Source organism: Phalangium opilio, unplaced genomic scaffold (assembly GCF_054372755.1).
Source record: "Phalangium opilio isolate 3A_F unplaced genomic scaffold, DU_Popi_V2 ptg000352l_1, whole genome shotgun sequence".
NCBI lineage: Eukaryota > Metazoa > Arthropoda > Arachnida > Opiliones > Phalangiidae > Phalangium > Phalangium opilio.
Genome location: NW_028324228.1, coordinates 5084881 through 5102163, shown reverse-complemented (window position 1 = coordinate 5102163; position 17283 = coordinate 5084881). Strand labels below are relative to the sequence as shown.

The following is a 17283-nucleotide window of genomic DNA, read 5'->3' as shown; positions in this document are numbered from 1 at the left end:
CATCCTCTCGTTTCACCTCAACTATATTCATAATAGCTGTAAACCAATTACGACCAGACCTTTTACTGATCTGATGGCCACCATAATGCTTTTTTATGTTTAAAATCTAAACCCGATTATTTAAATGAGTATTTAACTTTCGGCTCACACTGAACCGTTAATGTCTCTTCATTACAGACACGAATATCCAAGCCCATATTTTAATTCACTTCGGGCCTCAATTGTGTACTCTTTGATTCTTTAGGCCTATTACGGATAATAGTTGATTTGACCGACAAAGTCTAAGCCTTCGCGTTCTTCTCTAAAGCAAGGATTATTTTATTACAGATGAAGTATAGCTTAAGTAATATATAAACAGACATTTGAAATAATAATATAAATAATATCAAAATTGAATCAGAGCTTTAAAGCTACAAAACTCTTAAAGGCATCGAAATTACGAAAAATATTTCCGTATATTCACTTTATATTACGAAAAAAGATAATATTAAGGTTTTGTAGGATTTCTTTACACAACGCGAACTGCTAACGCGGTGCACTAGTGTAACAATGGTCGGACACACACAGACAAACACATAGATTGCTATTTAACTCATTCTGTATTAATTTTTGAGTTGAGAAACAAGATTACCTTAATTACAAAAATAAATATAATTAATATTATATATTTTCTTCCTTAGTGATTCACTTTATTGAGCGTTACATCATTTTAAAAAAGAATAATTAGACATCTTTGAAAGCCTAATAAAAACTAATATTAAAGTTTGAAATGAAGGATACACCAATTGTTTCGGCCTACTCAAATCGGTAGTATCAGGAATGTATGGAGGGTGGTTGGAATGGCTAAAGGGGCTCCCGGTGTTCCTTTATGGTGGAAACATATGGCGAGGCCTAATTTATTTAATTTTTTTGGAAAAGTGTAGCTCCTCCCCCATCGTCGGCTTAGCCATCTCCTGAAGGCGGTAAATGTCTAGTCGTTTCAAACTAGGGACCGAGCGGATAGAGGGTGGAGTTAGCGGAAGAATTTTCACTTTTTTGGTAAGCAATGAAAATATTTAAGCTGGAAATAATTGTATTTCGCCAGTCTATGACGTCGCTAACATAAAATAAGCCACGCCAGATGTTTCCAAGATCATTTCACGCCTATTTTGATTTGACCTTAGCCATTCCAACTCCCCTCCATTCATTCCTGGTAGTATATAAAGGTTTCAAATCTTAGCTATGGATAAGAACAGCGCAATTGCGTGAACTTTTGGTGGAAGCCCCACCATTGGGAGGCTAGACGTTTCTCGGAACCCTAGCCGATCGCCACGTATGTCTTAACCTTAACGATGATGATGGAGGTAGAAGCCAGTAAGTACAGACTGGTGTCCATGTGTGTTGGACAAACGAACAGAGGATGGTGTTGTTAGATTGACAATGGAGTTAGAGCCAGTGTAAGTGGAATATAATTTTCTGAATTTCCGAGAACTGTAAATGTGGTCCTGAAATTGAGAAGACATTTGCTCCGATTTACCAACTGCGAACGCGGTTCCCTGGGGTATAACAACAGACAGACCCGTCGAAATTAAAACCTCTTCGTGACATACGTCACTCGGAGAGGTAAACAGAGGTAGACTACTACTATTATCCTCGCAATCCAACACTAGGTACGGGACAACTTGTTTCCTAACACTCATATCTCTCAAACCTTTCCTTATTGGCTACTACTTGCTTCCGTTTGCTTGCCCCGTTTATTAACAAATTCATTCGCGCCAAAATCATTCCTCTGGTTTTGTTCAGACATTCACCACTGAGTTTCGCATATTTCGTTCAGTGCTGGGAGAAAATAATGATGATGCACAGCGATGTTATACCGTCCAGTACTTATAGGGAGATCTATAGTCTGTCAAACGAAAGAAGAGCCCTGAGAAATTCGTCCAAATTGATGTCGCCACCATCGACCCCATAGTACTTTATCAACTTGTTTTGTTTTGTCAATAGTCGGCTGTAGTATAGTCTACTATAAACAGATAGGCTTAATCGCTATAGAACCAATACATTTTGCAATATATATTTAATATGTTTATGTTTCATGGTTTTTTACGATCATCGAGTATTAAAGAATATAAAACAAAATTAACGACAAGACACCAGTTTTATCTTTGTTGAACTAGCATTGCAATATATTTTAATGACATAATAGCAGACTTTATTACAGACGACAATTGACAAAACAAAACAAGTTGATAAAGTACTATGGGGTCGATGGTGGCGACACCAATTTGGACAAATTTCTCAGGGCTCTTCTTTCGTTTGACAGACTATAATATTAATAGTGTGAAAGCTCGGAAGAACGGTTAAACACGCATAAACCACAAGGAAAATTTCTAAAAGTCTGAAATTTGTTACTACAAGGGTTGGTTTATGATTTTTCTTATGGCCAGAAGGTTTCTTTCCACAATGTGTATGAAGATTATCCTTCGTTGCCGAGTGCTCCGTTTCCGCATTGGTAACTTACACTAAATTCAGCATCCGTCACCACCTTCGCAAACCTCAAATGTTGATAAATCACATATACTGGCTACAAGCCTAAGGAACCAATTGGTCTCTTCCAGTTGAACAGAAAACTTTGTCTTCGAAATCTTACTCGCAACAATTCATAATAGACTGATACTTCACTTTGAGAAATTGTCCCGGTCATTAGAAATCGCTAGAGTGGACTCTGAGCGTCACGGATGACCCCGAAACTTCACAGAATTGAATTCAGTGCGGTTAGAAAAGATTGGAATGAAAGAAGGTATTTTTATTTAAGAATTTTTTTTAACATGATATTATTATTATTTTTTAATGAGTATATTCAGCGTCTGCGTTGCTTTGGACAGTAAGAATTCGTGATCATTAGATTGAGAATCGCTATTAAAAATCTATCAATATATAATATTAGCGTGTATTTATTTCAAGGAGTGTATTACATATGCGGAAACAATATTTGTTGCGTAAATATTACAACGGTTGATGATGTAATTGTTTGATCATATAGTGTTTTATTGAACAATAATTTGAAATGTGTTCATACAGTGTTTAAATCAAATGAGAATCAAACTGACATCAAGTTCAGTTGGGTGATATTGTGTTTAAACCAACTATATCCAACAGATATAAAATTTATGAAATAATGTTTTTTCCAAGTCATACACTGTAAAAAAAAGGGTTCTTCGATGGTTTTCAAAAGAACTCTTACGTTCTTGTTGGAACGCTAAAGGTTCCCAGAGGTGGATGAAGGTTCACAGTAGAACAGGAAGGTTCTTAGCAGATCGTATCTAATTAAAAGGGTTCTTGTTCTTGTAATAACGTGTGGGGTTTTAATAGATCCTTGAAGGCTCTTGAAAGAACATTCGGGTTCTTGAAAGATCCTTGAAGGTTCTTGAAAGATCCTTGAAGGTTCTTGAAAGAACATTCGGGTTCTTGAAAGATCCTTGAACGTTCTTGAAAGAACATTTGGGTTCTTGCGAGAGCCTTCACGGTTCGTGAAAGAACATTCAAGTTCTCGATAGATCCTTGAGGGTTCGTGAAAGAACATTTCGGTTCTCGATAGATACTTGAGGGTTCATGAAAAAAATACGGGTTCTTGAAAGATCCTTAAAGGTTCGTGAAAGAACACTGTTAGAAAAAAAGGTGTTTCGTGGGTGTTTGGAAATACCTTGAGGTGTTTATATACTCTTTTTAGAGTGTTTTGTAACTGAGATGGTGTTTTCTCCGTAAAAAGGTGCTAGTTGACTCTTTTTAGGTATTTTTTAAAGGAAATGGCGATTCACTGGTACGTAGAAACACCTTTAGGTTTTTACCTCTCCGAGTGACGATGACGTCACGGAGAGGCTTTACACTGGACGTGTCTGTGTGTGTGTCTGTCACCGCGTTCGCAGTGTGCAAATCGGAGCAAACGTGTTCGCAATTTCCGGACCGCGTTCGCGGTACACAAAAATTCGGAAAATTTTACTTCATTGCTCTATCCATCTTATTTGACGCCAATCATTAACTAGCCGTTACACCTTCATCTGCTGTCTAACCGCCAATTGTTTCACCCAATACCAACCGGTATTTAATGGCTTCTAACAACAACACCATGCACTAGTCTTTCGTGTACACCACATACACACCAATCTGTTCTTAATGGCTTCTAACACCACCATCTACTGGTCTTTCGTCTATACCACATAGACACCAATCTGCAACATTGGCTTCTAACACCACCATCTACTGGTCTTTCGTCTATACCACATAGACACCAATCTGTAACATTGGCTTCTACTCCATCATCGTCGTTAGTCTTAAGATGTACGCGGCGAGCGGCTAGTATTACGAGAAACGTCTGGCCTCCCAATGGCAGGGCATCCACCAAATGCTCACGCAATTGCGCTTATTCTTATCATTTGTGAATGAATCGCCTTATATACCCTAAATTTTCAAAAATTGTGAAAACGGTGTACGCTAGAAGTCAAACGTCAAAAATAGCTATGTATAGATTCATTTTAAGAATAACGTTTCTTAAAACGGCTTAACTAGAATTAAGGAAAAATACTGACAATTAAAAAAATTATATCAGTTATATTTATTTAATTATTTAAGATAATCTTCTTTTCTACGGAACGACACAAGTGCAAGTTTATATAGAACGAGTAATGATGATTGCATATGAATAGAAACACAAGGTTAATATAAAGCGAGTAGGATGAAATGATCTCTTACAAAATCAAAACATTTTTTTATTGCTGAATATTAAATGAAAATATGTTAAATATGTTTTGGCATTACGATTCCTTTTGTAGTTTTGTAGCTACAAAGTTCTGTTTCATTTCAATATTCCAAGAAATTATTTTTATATTAATATTTCAAATTTGGTGTTTACTCTTTAATTCAGCTTTACTACATTTATATATAGTGTAAACTTATATTTCACGGTGAAGAGTTTTAAAAAAGTCACCAAGAGAGAAAAATTGAAAATCATTGTTATGATTGCAACCTAACACTGTCGAAATAAGAACCTCTATAGGGTGGTCATATGATATGATATAATTCCAACGGAGTTGAAACAAACGAGGGCTCTGAGTGAAAATAAATCAGTTTCTGATTTGAACTAAACCTGGTTCAGAGTCGAGCTACACTGGTTCTGGGTTGATTGCAACGCGGTTCAGAGTCAAACTACATGGAGTTCTGGGTCTAACTCAATACTGTTCTTAGCCGTACGAAACAGGGTTCTTAGGCTAACTCGACAGGGTTCTGAGCCAAACTCGACATGATTCAGAGTCAAACTACACAGCGTTCGGATTATAACTAAACAGGGTTCTGGGTCGAACTAAACCGGGTTCTGGGTCGAACTAAACCGGGTTCTGGGTCGAACTAAACCGGGTTCTGGGTCGAACTAAACAGGGTTCTGGGTCGAACTAAACAGGGTTCTGAGTCGAATAAACCGGGTTCTGGGTTTAACGCAATACGGTTCTTAACCGTACGAAGTGGGGTTCAGAGTCGAACTAAACCAGGTTCAGAGTCGAACTCAACACGGTTCTCAGTCAAACTACACATGGTTCCGATTACAACTGAACAAGGTTTTGAAGCACACGCCACATGATTCAGGTAGGCACCTAATACGGTTCCAAAAGAAACTAACTTGGTTCAAAGAAAAACCCCAGCTCGGATCGTACTCCTTAGGGCTTTATAGAGAACTCATATCAAAGGGTTCTATGTAGATCAAAATAGGGTTTAAAATAGGGGACCAGCGTTAAGAACCCTTTTCTCGACAAAGTAGAACCTTTTTTTCTTAGAGTGTAAGGAAGTGAGTCAGATCAAATAATGTTTCATCTAAATGATATCAAATTGAGTTTGATCTAATAGTGTTTCATTCAAGTGATATCAAATGGAGTTTGATCAAGTAATGTTGCATCCAAGTAAAAACAAATTGAGTATGATCAAATTATGTTTCAACCAAGTGATATCAAATTGGGTAAATAGAATTATAGTTGATTATAATCAGAAGTATATAATACTTCTCTTCGAGAGAAGTGTACCACAAAGCGGGGTAAGTGTAACGTCATTGTTCCCAACATCAGAACATTTGGAGCTAGGTTACTAAACCAAATCAGATGCGCGATAAATAGTTGACTCATCATTACTCTATTACGCTTGATTATTTGCCACGTATGCTTGTGAATTTTCGTCCCATGTCAAGATGAGGTTTGTGGGTTGATTGCCTAAGATTTAGTAACAAACAGTTATAGAATTGACCCCACGGTGCGATGCCCATCTATAGTTTGATGAGCAGGAAAGCAAACTAACAGGGTGAGCCTGGAAAGAATGACGTTACATAACTAAAGTATTAAGAGGATACAGAGTGTGTGTCATCCTTTTCTATTATCCCCTTCTGTTATTATAAAATGTTTACTCTTAATCATTTCCAGCCCAAATTTCAAGAATCAGCACGGCCACCGATATGGCAAATCCAATTGGCATCAAGTAGAATGGCATACTGATAGCGAATAGGTTGATGCTGGTTTCAACATTTATTGGTTTTAGTAGTAGGGACTATACAAATACGCATGGATCCAAGATGGCCGCCACCCCAAGATGGCCGCCCTCTCCCCATCCACCAGACTCAAACCAAACTTTTCAGACAAGTCTGGACTAGCCCGAGCTGTTAGTTTCAACCCTCATGACATCATCTTCTTAACTTAAACTAAAACTAAAAGCTATAGTCAACCTTGACGTCATCCCTGGCTTGCTGACATTGGGTGTTACCCTTTTTTCTCTGTAAGCCTAAAGTTAATAAAAGCACAGATTTTAAGACATCAAATATTTACTTTTTATAAGATGTACAGATATGGGTGATAAATAAATACAGAATATATATTACAAAATAATCAACAACCAACAAGGATAAACAAACATGTTTTAAAGAGTTCATTTTTCACGTTGACCCTGTATCGTTATTTGGCTCGGAAGTGCAATCGGCGGAGGGACGTTTGGGTTTATTTTCTAATTGTTTTCTGCTTCGCCGTTCAATTTCGTAAAGAGTTAACAAAACGTTGACTATTAACCCGTAAACAAAAAAGAAAATGAGGCACAACATATTGCGAGGGCTATGATAACAAATGATATTTAAATTGCTAGTACGTGCTATATGTAACATACTAGAGAGTTAAGCGGCAGTTTTAATTGGATCCTATTTGTCACATTAGGCGGAGCGTAAGTAAAGAGATAATATCATTGGATAGGCTAATTAAGGTGGAGTTAGAAAATAAGCCTATAATTATAAGTCTGACAAGAATAACAAATATAGAAATAAAAATTTTTAATAACAAACAATATAATATATACAATAACAAATATTTATATGAAAAAACCACCACCATTTAAAAAGATTAAACACCGGTCGACCCAAACCCCCCACTGCCGCGTGACGTCGGGGTCAAAGTCTAGAAACAACATAAAAACATGTTACAAGTTGAATTCTAAATTAAAAAATGTGTCACATGTTAAAACTTAAATTAAAAAATTGAAAATATTTACCGCCGTTTCCACCGGTCTTAGCAATATAACCGGCGTCACGATCAATTGGGCGAAACGATCACCCCGCTTGACAATGTAGGGGGTTTCCCCGACATTTGCGACGACGACTTTTATGGGTCCGCGATAGTCGGCGTCTATTAGTGTTAAGAATTATTATACTTTTACGCACTATAAAATAACTAATAAACATACCTATCGTCCCCTCGGCGACAAACAGCCCTTGGGCTGTTAAGCTGCTACGGCCAACAATGCGGCCGTAGCTGTTCTCGGGCAGCATCACGCCTAACCCAGTCGACACGATTTTGATACCGTGAGGGTCGATTACGGTATCCACTGGACAATATAAGTCCAGTCCGGCCGACTGGGGGGTGGCACGACGGGGAGTAAGCGCAGCCGGATGGATTTTGATCACGGGCAGGCAGGGCAAACGAGGAGCGGTAGAGAAAGACATCTTAAAGTTTTTGGGATAGTGTTTCAGAAACAGAAGTTAAACAACTGATAACTTTCATTTTGAAACTTGGGGCTTATATACAAAATTAGCGAGGTCAAATCTAATAGTGTCTAGGCAATACTTTCAAGATTCTTAAAATTCAATAAATAGCAAAAAGTTAATTAGATATATAAGCATAAAATTACAAAATCTCTTCGAGGTCTAATTTTTTTCGTATGCAAAAAAGTTGTCTAGGTGTGTTTTAAATAATTCAAACGAGATCGTGTTATATAAAAAAAACCCTTTAGCGAAGGTTAAAAAGAAGTTACTTTGATAAATGCCTAAGGGGATAAATATTATTCATATGCAAAAGCTTGTTTAGGCGTGTTTCGAATAATTTGAATAATTCTCACGAGATCGCTTTATATAAGAAAAACAATTTATTAGTGAAGGTTAAAACTAATTACTTTGGGCGGGACGGAAATTGTTTTTTAACATGATTTAAATCTAAATAAATGTATATTAATATTAAACTAAAGAGGTTATTTTTTATATAGATAGATATATTAATGTCCTCTTTAATCTTTAGTATCAACTCCACAATGAAAAATGTATTTTAGGTTAAATTAAAAAATAGCGTATCAGACATAATTATATTTTTTAAACTCTTAATACGAATAGAATAAAGTTGTGCTATAAAAAAAAAACCATGTCTGGGCCTGTATTTTAAAAAAAATGCCCCTGAGATTTTGGGTATAAAAGCTCGAGCATGGGCATAGGGTTTTCACAATCAATCCAGCCATGAGTAGCAAATATCCTCAAGAATCACAGTCTATGTTTGACTCTCCACCGTCTTCTCCTGGGGATCGAGCCGGAACCAGCAGTGGTAAGCGGACCATAACTCAATTTTTGAAGCCCGACCCTGTCGAGGTGTTAATCGACTCGGACGACGAGACGTTCGTCCAAGACGTACTACAAAAACACGTCGTGGGCATTCACGGCATTGAAGGCTCGTATCGGCTGAGGAGTGACGGCCAATACTTCGAGACGCGAGTCCCCCCGCGAAAAGGGGACTATTTTGTAGACATAAGTGTCTACAAATTTAAGGATATAAAAGACTCCCAAGCCGACAAGCTTTGGGAGTGCAGCCACAAGCGGCTGAAACGAGTCGTTGACGGGAAAGATAAAGAGGCGGTCAAGCTCCTCAACGCCTTCCACCGGTTGGTGGAAGACATAAAGGGTGACGCGCAGGCCACGCAGCAGCCGCCAAGCAAAGTAAGTATCTTATTAATAATAAATTTACAAACCAAAATTTTGTTCCATTTTTTTTATTTCTGATAGAGATTCAAAAAATGAGTTCGAGCAGCGGCAGCAGCGGGAGTGACTCGGAGGGTAGTGAGGGAGAAGAACACGCACAGGTAAACCGGTACTACACAATTGAGCGGCAGATTGACAAAACGAGTCGCAAGTGGCATTGTAAACAAATCGATTTGCGTATAGCTTTTAAAAATTTGAATGACATCGCAACAAGAGATTTTTTTCGAATTTTTCGAAAAATTCTCGACGAAGTTATACGTAAATTAGTAACCGAGAACCCCGGGTATAATCGGGTTCGATTTGTTTTAAGCTCCCCCGGATTGACGACCCCCGTAAATATTAAATTTATAAAAATTGACAAATTCACCAGTAAGCGAATTATGCGCACCATCTATAGAGTAACGCAATCTAGTCGGGACTTTGTCTTTAATGGCGAAGATTTTCAGTTTGACATTATTTTTTTAAACCTCGATGCGAATATAGGAGTTTATTATAAATCCATAAAAAATAGAACTTTGGTTAATTTGGATTATTTCGTTAAACAAAATAACCAATTTATTTTTATGGAGAATAATGATAATCTCTGTTTTGCTCGTAGTTTAGTTCTGGGTAAAGAGATGGCCGATCGCAATTTTTATCGACAAAATAAGCAAGGTCCGCCCTTTAACCGGAACAATTTTGACAAACTGAGACGCAATAGCGACCTTCAAGGTAATATTGCAAAAATCTTGCACAGAAAAGCGGGAGTCCCCGAGGGCTACGTTACTCTAGAAGATATTCAAAAATTTCAAAATTATTTAGCTCCCCATTATAGAATAGTGATAGTTGATGCTGCGAATAATTTTACCATATTTTTCAAAGGACCCCAAGCTCCTAAATTTATCTATCTCCTTAAAATTGGTGACCATATCCACCCTGCAAAAACTTGGCACGGCATGATGGGGGGTGTTATCTCTTGCGATTTATGCTTGAAATCTTTTTACAAATACGAATTGTTAAAAGAGCATAAATGCCCCGAGGATACAAAGCCCTATATATGTTTTCGGTGCCAAGGTGAATCTTTTCATTTAACCAACGAGGATGTTTTAAAACGTTGCGACGAATGCCACCGCTACTTTTTCCCGGGCCCCTGCTACGAAACTCATTTACTTAATGGCACCTGCGCGAGCCAAAAACGATGTTTAGAGTGTGGGCGACTGATGGGTGACGATCACGACTGCAATCCCGAATGCTCTCAGTGTAAAATAGTTCATCCGCCAGGTGAACATTTTGTTATGCCTTTGGAAACCAAAATGAAAGCCTCGCGGTTTATTTATTACGACATTGAGACTATTCTGAGAAATAATATCCATGTCCCCATTTTACTAGTTTGCGACGTAGAGACTGAAGCGGGCTTTGAAACTAAAATTTTTTACGGCGCCAATTGCGTCGAGCAATTTTTAAATTATTTATTTAGCGTCGAGCAGGTAGTTTTGACTGGACAGAAGCGTAAAACGTACCAACCGCGCTTTACTAACACTCAAGTCGTAGCTCATTACGCGAAAGCTTTTGATAACTTCTTAATTCTTAACGCTTTAGTCCATAGACACGTCACCCCTGCCGTTATTTTTGACGGTAGTAAAATTTTAATGATTCATCTTGAGGGACCGCAAATTAGATTCCTCGATAGCTTTAATTACATTAGTCAACCTCTGCGTAATTTCACTAGCATGTTTAGCCTCGGCGATGTGGCGAAAGGATTCTTTCCATTTGATTTTCATACCGAAGAAAATCTTAATTACATTGGTGTCATCCCCGAAGCTTCGTACTTTAACGTAGCTCAAATGAAAGCCAATGATTATCGAGATTTTCAAACTTGGTACGCGTCAATGGAAGGATCTATTTACAACATCAAAGAGGAGCTTATTAAATATTGCATTCAAGACGTCAAAGTCCTAAGACAAGGCGTCGAAGCTTTTAGAAAAATTTACGTAGATCTAACCAAATTAGACCCTTTCTGCTTAAAAAATATTACTTTGGCGGGTGCTCTAACCACTATTTATCTTAACAATTACTATAAACCTTACAGCATGGGTATTGTTCCTTCTAACGGCTATAACGCAAAATTTAATCACAGTCAAATTAGCTTAAAATATCTCGCTTGGGTGGAGAAAACTGAAAATATAAAATTGCGCACTGCTTTAAGCTACGGGGGCGAGTACCGCGTGGGTCGCTATTTAGTCGACGGCTATAGCGAAACTCCTCCCAAAATCTACGATTTCCACGGTTGCTACTTTCACGGTTGTCCATGCCAAAAACTTAATGCCTACAATACCCAACTCAAAGCCAGCAACAGATTTCTGTACGAGCGGACCCTAGATAGAGAGCTGTTTATTAAAGAGAAGATGGTCGGGTATGAATATACCTCGATCTTTGAGTGTCAATTTGCTAAGCTTTTAAAAGAAAACGCCGAAGCAAAGGCTTTCTGCAAAAGTTTAACTTTTCGACCTCAAATATCAGCCCGTAGCGCTCTCTATGGGGGACGAACGGAAAATTTTGTTCTTAACTGCCACGTGCAAGGTGAGGAGAAAATTTTCTACAAGGATATTATTTCTTTGTACCCAAAAGTTTGTCGCGATTGTCCGTACCCTAGCGGCCACCCCATAATCTATAGCAGAGATTTTGACAAATCGCCAGGGTGGTATTTTGGCGTTATGAGTTGTCGTCTGCTTCCCCCTCAAGATCTCCACATCCCCTTAATTCCCTTCCGCAGCGGTGGTAAATTAGCCTACGCCCTCTGTCGCACGTGTCTAGAATTGCGAGCGGAAATCTGCGATCACACTGTCAACGAAAGGGCTTTCGAATCAGTCTGGCCAACGGTTGAAGTCTATGCCGCTATGGAGCATGGATATAAACTCCTCGATATATTCGAGGTGTACCATTATCCAAAAACGGAATATTTCTTCGCCCAGTACATGACTGATTTTATCGCCCTAAAAGTGAAGAATTCCGGATTTCCCGCTCACGCTCAAACGCCTCTGCAAAAAGAGGCGTATATCGCTGATATAAACAAGAATGAAAAGCTTTCTCTGACCGTGGCGGATATTCAATCAAATCCTTCACTGCGTAATATCGCTAAAATTAATTTAAATTCTCTTTGGGGTCGCATGGCGTTAAATACGGGAAAGATTCGCAGCATCTTTATCAACAATTATTACGAATTGATACGATACGCAAGCGATTACACTCTGGAATTAGTCGACTTACGGCCAGTTACGGAGTCGATCGCTCTCTTATCGTACAAAGCCAAAAGCGATTACGTTTCGGACTACAAACTGGGGTCGGCCATTGTGGGGAGCTTTGTTTCTTGCTACGGACGACTCGAATTGAACAAGATGCTGCTTCAATTAGACCACGCAGCCTTGTATTGTGACACCGACTCGATAATCTACCGCCATCTACCGGGAAAGTTTGACATTCCAACTGGCAATCATATTGGTTGCTGGGCGGACGAACTCGGCGGTGATTATATAACTTCCTTTTGTAGTACCGGTGCCAAAAGTTACTCGTTTCGCACTAGCAAAGGAAAAGAAGTCAAGAAAATTAAAGGGTTGACGTTAAATCGAGAAAATCTTGAAAAACTTGACTTTGAAACCTTTGAAAGTGTAGCGATGAATCCGGAAAAGGAAGTTACAGTCAATGTCCCTTTTAATTTTAAACGGGATAAATACAAGCTGCAGCTAGAGGCCGTTAAAATTACCAAAAGATTTCGCCAAACCTCGAATAAGAGATTGTTGAACGCCGATTTGACAACCAGTCGACCCTACGGTTTCAAAGAGGCAACACCCGCTTCAACATCTCTTTCGCATGAATTACGAGGCTAGGCGAAGACATACTTTTGAGGGCTTGTGGGAATCTTGCGTTCCTATCGAAGCCCTGGCCAAAGACGGTTTCTATCTTGCAGATGTAGAAACACAGACGACGCGCTGCGCCTTTTGCGGCATCGCCTTGTACCAGTGGCGTTGCACGGACCATCCATCGAGGGAACATCGGAAACACAGCCCATCGTGTCCGATGGTTTCCAAAAAACCGTGCAACAACAAACCACTGCGTCAGGGGTTTCCCGACTTCCCGACCAGCGAGGGCGAGGATGTTTGCGAGCCTCTAATCCAAACATGCCCAGCCACCAACAACGAGCGGTCGGGAAACGAAAAAGTGCGCGTGCGCATAAATCCGTCGTGTTTTCTTCTGTAGTGCGTGTGTACCAACTACCCTCCGAGTCTCGCGTGAACTTTGACCTCATCAACGACCAACGCTTTCGCCAAAGGATAACGGAATTTGAAAAAAAATTTTTAAAAACAATTAATTAATAGGGATTTTTTTTTTGGGGTAAAACGGTTTTTTTTGTTTATATTGTTTTTTAATGCTATTTAAATATGTAAGGGTTTTTTTGGGGTTTTTGGATTTATAGTGTTTTAATTTTTTTTGATTATTAATGTTTTTTAAATATCTATGTTTTTAATATAAATAACCTGTCAACAATAATAAAATGTTTATTATTTAAAATGAAGCTAACCGAGTCAGTCTCGCATTCTTTAAAGTTCCAAACACCCGCCCAGTTTCTAATCGTGGGGCCAACGCAAGCGGGGAAGAGTTTTCTTTTAAGTAACTTATTGCAAAATCATCAACTTATGTTTGACCCACCGCATAAAAAGGTTATTTATTGCTACGCCGCCTGGCAGCCAAACTATGAAAAATTGAAACAATTGATTCCGGGAATTCAATTTATTCAAGGCTTGCCAACGGCGGATCCGGACTTTTGGGAAATGAATCGCGACTCCTACTTGATACTAGACGATTTAGCTAGTCAATTATTTAAACAAACTCATATTGCCGATTTAGTGTGCGTGACATCGCATCATTTAGGGTATACGGTTATTATTATTACTCAACAACTGTTTCCCAAGGGTAGCCAATCGCGGATAATTTCTCAAAACTCTTCCTATTTTATAATAATGAAAAATCCTCGAGATGTCGCCTCTATTAGATATTTGGCGCAACAAATAAGTCCAGATAACCCGAAGCGTATTACGGAGGCGTACAGACTAGCCACTAGAGAACCCTATAGCTATTTGTTAATTGATTTAAAACAAGAAACTCCGGAAAATTTACGATTAAGGTCGCGAGTTCTACCTCACGAATCACCTATGTATGTCTATGTCGATTAAATTTAATTGTCATTTGAATAATGGCCCCACGCGTTAAACGTCGATCAGCAAAACGCTCCCGGCTCGTCGTAGCGCGTCCCTCGACCAAGTTTGCCAAATTTGTCCCTTATTTACAGAGTTTGCGTCAAACTAGCTGTAAACAACGGCGAACCCTCTTAAACAATAGTAGCGCGCCTCAATTAAAGAGCATTCAGACAATTTGTAAGAATTTAAAGGGCGGAGGTATTTATTTGAGTAAAGACCGTAAGAAAAAGCTAGCAAAGTACAAGAAAATTATTAGACAACTCGGATCAAGTACCTTGTCGCAGAAAAGCAAAAAAAAGCTGTTGTTGCAGCAATCAGGTGGTTTTCTTACGACGTTGCTTGCCGCAATCTTGCCTTCAATTGTCCAAGCCATAGCTGCTAAACTATGAAACAAATGGTTCTTGTGCCCGCTAGCGCAGTAACTTCAACAGCTGCCCAAGAACACTCTGCTTTGGACCGAGAGATTGAGGATATTTTAAAATCGCCATTGAATGCCTACGATAAATTATATAAATATTTAGACGCTTTTAAGAAATATTTAAGTATCGAGAAACAAATTCCTTTACCTAAATTTGAGGTCGTAACACAAACAATGCCAAATGTCCCCACGCCGCCATTACCGGTCACCCCTAAAATGCCCCCGCGAAAAAAACAATTGTCATGGCCGAGCTATGCCACGTCATCACCGACAACAAGCGCTTCGGGCAGTTCTTTTACTACGCCTAAACGAACCGAGCCTCGGCAAAAGGTTTTAAAAAGCGAAACGGCTGCGGGGACACCAACACGAGAAGATTTTTACCAGCAATATGGGCCGACCTATGTTGGAGATATGGTGAAACGGCAAGCCGAAGTCCTGGCAAATCATTTGCAAAACACATTTTTCACGCCAAAAAGAGAGCTAGAAGAAGGAGCTGTCGGTTATGCAAATCGTGACGACGATTTACAAGAGGAAATTGTCGATGAACAAGAGAATTTAGCGGAGGAAAACGGGGACAATTTAACGGACTTGGAAAACCTGTTTGAGACGGCCTCCGCTAAACAGAAGAACAAGAAAAAAAAGAAAAAACCTCGGAAAAAGAAAGACGAACTTCAAAACTTAGGACCGCTGGTTCCATCTAACGAGAGGAGAAAGAGGCATAATAAATGGCGCGATATTGATTAATAAAAAAAATGTAATATTTAGACAAATAAAAAATTGTTTTATTGCGAACAATATCTGTGTACATGTTTTTTTAAATGTAAAGATAAATATAATAAAGCGACATAGTCGTTAAGTTTAAGATTCTGGTCATAGATGGCGTCTAATATCGTCTTTCTAGCCACGCCCTGACAGCGGAGTGCTAGGTACAGACAACAATGGATACCGCACAGTTGAAAAAATGGATGTTGAATTTGTTGTTTATTGTAAACAACTCGTTTCCCGTATCGTTTTAAATTAACTTTATAGTATCGCGGCGAATTTCCGTAAGTGCAAAACATTTCCACCGTGTCATTGTTAGAAAAGCACGCTATCCAATGTTCTCCAGCCTCTCCAGCTGCTTCATTATTGAATATAAAGCAAAATTTGGACCTTTTTGGCCGTTCTGGGAGTCTGTCTACTGGGAAGCATCCTAAATAGTAGGGTCGCGTTCTTTTGTCGCAAGTTAAAAGAGCGTTTATTTGCGAAGTGTTCATAATTTATTCTTGACAAGACCCGTCTCGGGTAACGAGACTTTTTGTAATTCGGCGCTGTAGAAAACACCCAAAATTTGCTCCCCCTTTAAATCCGCTACGCGATAGACGGGTGGTGACCTGGGTATGACGTCAACAACTCGAAATATTTCGTCAGTAAAGGTGCCTCCCGAGCTGGTTTTTCTAAATACTCTACTAGCTATAGAGAGACGCACGTAGTCGCCAACTTTAAGCCTCGGTGCGTATCGAGTAAGACCGTTTGATTTCCCGTACAGTTTATTCCAAATGATTGATTCGTTATCTATATTAACATGAGCCGGTGCAATTCCAGTAGTTGAATGAACCCGTTCATTATAGGCTTGAGTAATTAAAGGTAAATATTTAACGTAATTTTTATTCCCCGTGGCTGTAATAACCCGGGCAATTTGTTCCTTAATTGTTCTAATAAAGCGTTCCGCTAAACTGGCCTTATGCTGACTCCGGGCAAAATGTATTTGCACATTGTTTCGTTTCAAGAAGGAGGCAAAGTTGCGCGAACTAAATTCACCCCCGTAGTCGGTGTATATTTTTAAAGGGATTCTCTCTCGAAATATTTTTTTAAAAGCTTCGATAACCTCGCCAGATGTTTTGTTTCTAAGAGGTACTGTCCATCCGTAGCGGCTTAAGACGTCAATGACGCACAAAACATAGCGAACATTTTTATTAAAACGTTTTAATTTCGGTAGATCCAACAAATCAGCTTGAAAAACGTCATCGATAGTCGAGGCGTACACTTGGTTGGTTTTGAATCGGAAACGTCGAAACCTATGCTTTGTGTAGGCGGGCTGTTTCTCGAGAAAGGCGATTAATTGGGCTTTTGGCACGTCCGGTAAGGCCTTTTGTAACCTGGCTAGCGACCCATAGGCGGCCGGATTAGCCACGTCGTAATAAGTTTTTCTAATTTTAGCGTCCATGTCTTAACAAGTATAAATAACGACTAAATGGTTTCCCAATAAACAACTTTATTTAATACACGCAAAGGTATTTTATAAAAACAATATCAGTTAAACAAATACGCTATATCAGTACATTTATCTTAATAGCCATAAATCA

At 39.0% G+C, this 17283-nt stretch overlaps 1 long non-coding RNA gene across 1 annotated transcript; it reads left to right on the top strand.

The window, feature by feature from the left end:
* The first annotated feature begins 9020 nt into the window (after positions 1 to 9020).
* LOC149607117 (uncharacterized) lies at positions 9021 to 13611 on the top strand. The gene is made up of 3 exons (XR_016376988.1): positions 9021 to 9247; positions 9314 to 9390; positions 13233 to 13611. It is a non-coding gene; the product is annotated as an uncharacterized LOC149607117 (long non-coding RNA).
* Positions 13612 to 17283: the final 3672 nt, after the last annotated feature.